Raw genomic sequence first — 7,851 nt, forward strand, 5'->3', positions numbered from 1 at the left:
GGTGACTGGGAAAGAGAGTATGGTGACTGGAAGAGGATAGGGTGACTGGGAAAGAGAGTATGGTGACTGGAAGAGGATAGGGTGACTGGGAAAGAGAATATGGTGACTGGAAGAGAGAATAGGGACCTCAAGAACCGGAACCTCGTTGTCCTCATCACCATAGGCCTTATGGTGACCAATTCCGCACCATACTTTCTCGATGATAACCACACAGTCACCAAATTATGAGAAAACCACGGCATGGTTTCATCTTCACTATACATCACACTATATCTACTTCATGATCCATAACACCATATCACTGTACCGGTAGTTTGCGATAAGAGATAAAAACCGATATGCAGCGGAGTGGAATTTAAACAATATTTCCTTTTTTAATCAATGTTGCAATATTGATGGTATCTAGACTGGCGGGCGATGCGTTGAATAGATTCATGCACAAAATGTATTCCAAAATGTATTCCATAATTCAAAATGTTTTTGGACAATCCGAAATGTATTCGAAAGTCAAAAATATATTCCAGGATCCGGTATGTATTCCGATATACAAAACAAAATAAAAAATATAGAAAAAAAATCCAGATTCTATTCCAAAATCCATTCTATAACACCCTCCTTGCGCAAAATAAATAAATAAATAAATAAATAAACAAACAAAGAAAAAAATAATACAATCTCCATATACATTTCTACACAACAGAATTTCTCCCTACCCCCCCCCTCCAAAAAAAAAAAAAAAAAAAAACATAAATAAAAAAAAAATAAAAGAATAAAAATAAATAAACAACAAAATAAAAAAAAAACGAAAAAAAAAGGAAAAGAAACACATGGAAAACTCTTCCCCTAATATTCAAAACACGTTTCAAAATTTCCGAAATTTTCTCGAGCGGAAAAGCCATCGAACACCGTGTCTTTTATTCCTTTTTTTCTCTCTCTCTCTATCGAAAGGCATAACAATAAAATATAACGAATGATAATAACAAATATGAATGATTGGAAATAATATGACCAAAATATTAACAATAACAATAATTAATGATGATAGTAATGATCATAAATGAGAGAGAGAGAAAGAGAGAAAGAGAGAAAGAGAGAGAGAGAGAGAGAGAGAGAGAGAGAGAGAGAGAGAGAGAGAGAGAGAGAGAGAGAGAGAGAGAGAGAGAGAGAGAGAGAGAGAAGGGAGAGAGAGAGAGAGAAAGAGAGAGAGAAAGAGAGAGAGAGAAAGAAAGAAAGAAAGAAAGAGAGAGAGAGAGAGAGAGAGAGAGAGAGAGAGAGAGAGAGAGAGAGAGAGAGAGAGAGAGAGAGGAGAGAGAGAGAGAAAGAGAGAAAGAAAGAAAGAGAGAAAGAAAAAGAAAGAGAGAAAGAAAAAGAAAGAGAGAAAACAAAGAAAGAAAGGAAGAGAGAACGAAAGAAAGGGGAAAAGAAAGAAAAAGAGAGAAAGAGAAAAGAGAGAGAGAGAAAGAGAAAAAGGAAGAGGGAGAAAGAGAAAAAGAGAGAAAGAGAAAAAGAGAGAGAGAGAGGGACATCCCGGAGCGACCCGACCAAAACCCCCCAACATCTTGATCACGCTTCGCTGCCTTCATTTGTCTTTTAGTGACGTCATACGCGCGAGAGGCAAAGGGAAGGGATGGGAGGGAGGGAGGGAGAGAAGAGGGGAGGGGGGAAGGGAAGGGAAGGGAGGGAGGGAGGGCAGAAAAAGGGGGGGAAGGGGAAGGGAGAGGGAGAAAAAGGGGGAAGGAGGGAGGTTGGGTGAGGGTGAAGAAAGATTGGGGAGGGGGATCTGGAGGAGAGATCAGGAAAAAGAGGTAGGGGGGGGGAGGGAAGGGGGAAGGAAAGAAGAATGGAGGGAAGGAAGGGAAGATGAGAGGGAGAGAGGAAAGAAAGATGGAAGAATGGGAAGGATCATAACAACATCACGAGAATCATCATCACCACCACCACCAACAACAACAACAAACAACTCCCTCACCATCACCATCACCGCCAGAGCTTTCCTCCGAAGATGACTCCTAATTGAGGCCACGTCTTCGAAATAAAGCAAAACGGTTCTCTCTCAACGACAATAAAAAAGAGATCCCAGACTCCCATCGTCCCAAGTGAACGACCAAGATGGCGCCAGAGAAATAACGTTTCTTTAACGACGAAATCACGGCACGATTTATACGAATTTTTTTCTTCGAATTATGGAAAGTTCATTCGGTTTTATCTATTATATCTGTTAAAAGTTTGTCGGTCAAGGCAAGGGCAAGATAACATGAGTAGAAAAAAAATATATATTTGTAAATAAACAAATAAACTAAAAAAAATCAATCAACACACACACACAAACGGACTACCCCCCCCCCACACACACACAACACACCTATCTATCAAGCTATCTATACACCCATACACTTCCTTATAAACAATAACACAAAAATTCCCGTTGCCGCCAACCTCTCAAACAAAACATCATAAAAAGACAAATTCCGATATTCTGCAAAAGGCCTTCCTTCCCTCCTTTGACTCTCTCCTTTGCTTCCTCTCTCTCTCTCTCTCTCTCTCTCTCTCTCTCTCTCTCTCTCTCTCTCTCTCTCTCTCTCTCTCTCTCTCTCTCTCTCTCTCTCTCTCTCTCCTCCTCTCTCGCTCTCTTTCCCTTCCCCCTCTCGCTCTCTTTCCCCTTTTTCCTCCTTCCTCGCTCTCTTTCCCTTCCTCCTCCTCGCTCTCTTTCCCTTCCTCCTCTCGCTCTCTTTCCTTCCTCCTCTTCGCTCTCTTTCCTTTTTTCCTTCCTCCTCTCGCTCTCTTTTTTCCCTTCCTCCTCTCGCTCTCTCTTTCCCTCCTCTCGCTCTCTCTTTCCCTCCTCTCGCTCTCTTTCTCTCCCTCTTGCTCTCTCTTTCCCTCCTCTCGCTCTCTTTCCGTCCTCTCGCTCTCTTTCTCTCCTCTCGATCTCTCTTTCCCTCCTCTCGCTCTCTCTTTCCCTCCCCCTCTCGCTCTCTTTCCCCTTCCTCTCTCGCTCTCTTTCCCTTCCTCCTCTCGCTCTCTTTCCCTTCCTCCCTCTCGCTCTCTTTCCCTTTCCTCCTATCGCTCTCTCCTTCCCTCCTCTCGCTCTCTTTCCCTTCCTCCTCTCTCTCTCTCTCCCTTGCTCCTCTCTCTCTCTATCTCTCTTTACTCCTATTTCTCTCTCTCTCCCTTCCTCCAATGCCTTCTTTGGACTCCTTCATTGCCTCCTTTGACTCCCTCCTTGACAACTTCATTGCTTCCTTTGACTCCCTCCTTCCCTCCTTTGACTCCCTCCTCTGCTTCCTTCCTTCCCTCCTTTGACTCCCTCCTTCCCTCCTTTGACTCCTTCCTTCCTTCCTTTGACTCTCTCCTTCCCTCCTTTGACTCCCTCCTTCCCTCCTTTGACTCCCTCCTTCCTCCTTTGACTCCCTCCTTGCCTCCCTTTGACTTCCTCCTTTGCTTCCTTCCTTCCCTCCTTTGACTCCTTCCCCTTCCCTCCTCCTTGACTCCCTCCTTCCCTCCTTTAACTCCCTCCTTCCCTCCTCCTGACTCCTTCCTTCCCTCCTTTAACTCCCTCTCTTCCTCCCTTGACTCCCTCCTTCCTCCCTTTATTCCCTCCTTCCCTCCTTTGACTCCTCCTCCTTCCCTCCTTGACTCCTTCCTTCCCTCCTCTTTAACTCCCTCCTTCCCTCCCTTGACTCCCTCCTTCCTCCCTTTATTCCCTCCTTCCCTCCTTTGACTCCCTCCTTCCCTCCTTCCTCCTTGACTCCCTCCTTCCCTCCCTTCGACTCCCTCCTTCCTCCCTTGACTCCTCTCCTTGCCTCGCTTGACTTCCTCCTTTGCTTCCCCTTTCATTGCTTCCTTTGACTCCTTCCTTGCCTCCTTTGACTCCCTCCTTCCCTCCTTTAACTCCCTCCTTCCCTGCTTGACTCCTTCCTTCCCTCCTTTAACTCCCTCCTTCCTCCCTTGACTCCCTCCTTCCTCCCTTTATTCCCTCCTTCCCTCCTTTGACTCCCTCCTTCCCTCCTTGACTCCTTCCTTCCCTCCTTTAACTCCCTCCTTCCTCCCTTGACTCCCTCCTTCCTCCCTTTATTCCCTCCTTCCCTCCTTCGACTCCCTCCTTCCTCCCTTGACTCCCTCCTTCCCTCCTTTGACTCCCTCCTTCCCTCCTTTGACTCCTTCCTTCCCTCCTTCGACTCCCTCCTTCCTCCCTTGACTCCCTCCTTCCCTCCTTTGACTCCCTCCTTCCCTCCTTCGACTCCCTCCTTCCTCCCTTGACTCCCTCCTTCCCTCCTTTGACTCCCTCCTTCCCTCCTTCGACTCCCTCCTTCCTCCCTTGACTCCCTCCTTCCTCCCTTGACTCCCTCCTTCCCTCCTTTGACTCCCTCCTTCCCTCCTTGACTCCTTCCTTCCCTCCTTTAACTCCCTCCTTCCTCCCTTGACTCCCCCTCCTTCCTCCCTTTATATCCCTCCTTCCCTCCTTCGACTCCCCCTCCTTCCTCCCTTGACTCCCTCCTTCCCTCCTCCTTTGACTCCCTCCTTCCCTCCTTTGACTCCTTCCCCTTTCCCCTTTTCCTTCGACTCCCTCCTTCCTCCCCTTGACTCTCTCCTTCCCTTCCCCTTTGACTCCCTCCTTCCCCCTCCTTCGACCTCCCTCCTTCCTCCCTTGACTCCCTCCCACTCCTTCCCTCCTTCCTTGACTCCCTCCTTTCCCCCCCTCCTTCGACTCCCTCCTTCCTCCCTTGGACTCCCTCCTTCCTTCCTTTGACTCCCTCCTTCCCTCCTTTGACTCCCTCCTTCCCCTCCTTCGACTCCCCCCCTCCTCCTTGACCCCCCCTCCCTTGGACTCCCTCCTTCCCTCCTTTGGACTCCCTCCTTCCCTCCTTCGACTCCCTCCTTCCTCCCTTGACTCCCTCCTTCCCTCCTTTGACTCCCTCCTTCCCTCCTTCGACTCCCTCCTTCCTCCCTTGACTCCCTCCTTCCCTCCTTTGACTCCCTCCTTCCCTCCTTCGACTCCCTCCTTCCTCCCTTGACTCCCTCCTTCCCTCCTTTGACTCCCTCCTTCCCTCCTTCGACTCCCTCCTTCCTCCCTTGACTCCCTCCTTGCCTCCCTTGACTCCTTCCTGCCCTTGTGACTCGGGGAACGCGGAAGACGTCTTAACGATTCCTTTCTCATTTCTTAAGATGTTTAGGCTCTTGTGTCATCTTCGATCTTCTCGGAGGATGAGCGGAAGGGGGAGAGGGACTTTTTGGAGAATATTTAGCGGTTTGTGACTTTTCATATATATGTATACTGTTTATCATCATCATTATTATTATTATTATTATTATTATTATTATTATTATTATTATTATTATATATATATATATATATATATATATATATATATATATATATATATTCTCTACTTTTCTTCTTCTTCTTCTTCTTGATCTTCCTCTTCTTCCTCCTCCTCCTACTTACTTCCTTTACATGCATACTTATATAGGCTACACAAATGCACACATACATGCATAAATACACACACACACACATACACATAAACACACGTACACACACACACACACATAAAGACACGCGCACACACACGCACACACACATAAACACACGCGCACACACACACACACACACACACACACAAACATACACACACATACACATACATACACATACCCCCTCCCTTCCCCTCTCTCCCACCAAACCAACCCCACTCCACTCCCCTCCCCTACCCCCCCCTCCCTTTTCCCCCCATATGAGCACCACGGGGGGCCTCTACTCCCCTTCCCACCCCTTACCCCCCACCCCCACCCCCCATACGAGCACCACGGGGGCCTCTACTCCCCCCACCCCACCCCCACCCCCCTACACGGCCCCCACACCAGCGTCGTCGTCCTGGACTCCCGCCGCTGCATGATTCCCACACCCGCCATGCAACGGCCGCGTCCTCGTGCCATCATCCCCTCGGCGCGGGATCCACTTCCATTCCCGGGAATATCCTTTTGTTTTCGGGAATATTCCAGAGGTGCTCCTTCTTTCTCCCTCTGCTTGGATTGTTTGTTTGTTTGGTTGGTTGGTGGGTTGTTTGTTTGTCTGTGATTGTGTGTGTGTGTGTGTGTGTGTGTGTGTGTGTGTGTGTGTGTGTGTATGTGTGTGTGTGTGTGTGTGTGTGTGTGTGTGTGTGTGTGTGTGTGTGTGTGTGTGTGTGTGTGTGTGTGTGTGTGTGTGTGTGTGTGTGTGTGTGTGTATGTGATTGTGTGTGTGTGTGTGTGTGTGTGTGTGTGTGTGTGGGTGTGTGTGTGATTGTGTGATTGTGTGTGTGTGTGTGCGTGTGCGTGTGCGTGTGCGTGTGTGTGTATGTGTCTCTTTCCATCTTAATTTGCTTTTGTTGTTTGGTACATCCATCTTCTCTCTTTCTCCATCTTTCAACTGTTCTCTATCTCTTTCTCACCCTTCTTCCTCACCCCTTCCCTCTTTACCCCCCCTCTCCCTTACCCACTACCCCCCTCCCCTCCTTATCCATCTCACCCCCTTCTACCCATTTCCTTTTATGCGTTCTCCTTCTCTTCCCCTCTTCTCCATTCCCCCTTTCCTCTCTCTATCCCATTTCCTTCGTCTCTCCTATAACAGATCGATCAAGTTTAACGACGAAACAACCTCGCTCCCACAGCCAACTTTTGATATCAAATTTATATCGTCTTTTGACTTAAGATCTTTTCTGACATCACCTTAAGCTGTCATGTCATTAGCATAATGGCATTTTGCTGTCAACTTCATAAAGTCGCCTAGCTTCCAACCTATGAACAGGAACAACAATAATAATATTAATAACAGGAACTGCAACAATAATTATAACAGTCCTAATAATGATGATAAAGAGATAAATGAATTCAAATAAAAATACGCCAGCACTTTTGTATTCCAATTTTTACTATCCATGACAATTCAAAATCAGTAAGTAATATCCTCTACATCATAACAATTAAATGCCCAATGGGAATAATAATGATACTGATAATAATAATGATCATCATCATCATCATAATAATAATAATAATAGCAATAACAATAACAACAAAACTTGCCGTGAGGACGATAACGAAATTAACAAACAGTCCCAATAAAAATAACAAATCAAATAACAAAACAACGCCAAATAAAATGACCCCCACCACCCCTCACCCCTAACCCCCTAACCCCCCACCCCAACCCCCCTTAAAAATTCCACTCCTGATCCCTGACTGATATCAACAGGTATCATTTTATTGCCTCCCGAACTTTGATCAGCTGCGGCGTGTGCATTTTCCTCTCTCTCTCTCTCTCATTCTCTCTCTCTCTCTCTCTCTCTCTCTCTCTCTCTCTCTCTCTCTCTCTCTCTCTCTCTCTCTCTCTCTCTCTCTCTCTCTCTCTCTCTCTCTCTCTCTCCCTCCCTAGAGCTCTTCCCTGGGGAAACCCGGGCGGCGGCTGTGTTGAAAAGTGCCGTTGAATGTGCAATTGCAAACACGTGATTCTCGGAAGGGTGGCTCGGCGGGGGAGGGGGTGGGGGTAGGGGGAAGGTTGGTGGGAGAGAGGGAGGGGGAATGGTGGTGCTGGGGGGATAGGGAAGGTTGGTGGGAGGGAGGAGGGAGAAAAGAGGGGAGGAAGGGAGGAGGTAAGAAGGAGGGAGAGGGAGGGAAGAAGGAGTGAGGAAAGAGAGACGGAGGAGGGAGGAAGAATGAAAGAGGGAGGGAGAGAGGGAGCAAGAGTGTGATGGACAGAAAAGATACAGGGAGGAGGAGGAGGAGGAAAGTAACAAGAAAAAAATAAGAAGCGATCTGAGACCCTTATTAAAATGAAATATTAAGAAAAAGTGAAGGGAAAAAAAACGACCATAA

The sequence above is a fragment of the Penaeus vannamei genome, chromosome 35, assembly GCF_042767895.1.
Source record: "Penaeus vannamei isolate JL-2024 chromosome 35, ASM4276789v1, whole genome shotgun sequence".
NCBI lineage: Eukaryota > Metazoa > Arthropoda > Malacostraca > Decapoda > Penaeidae > Penaeus > Penaeus vannamei.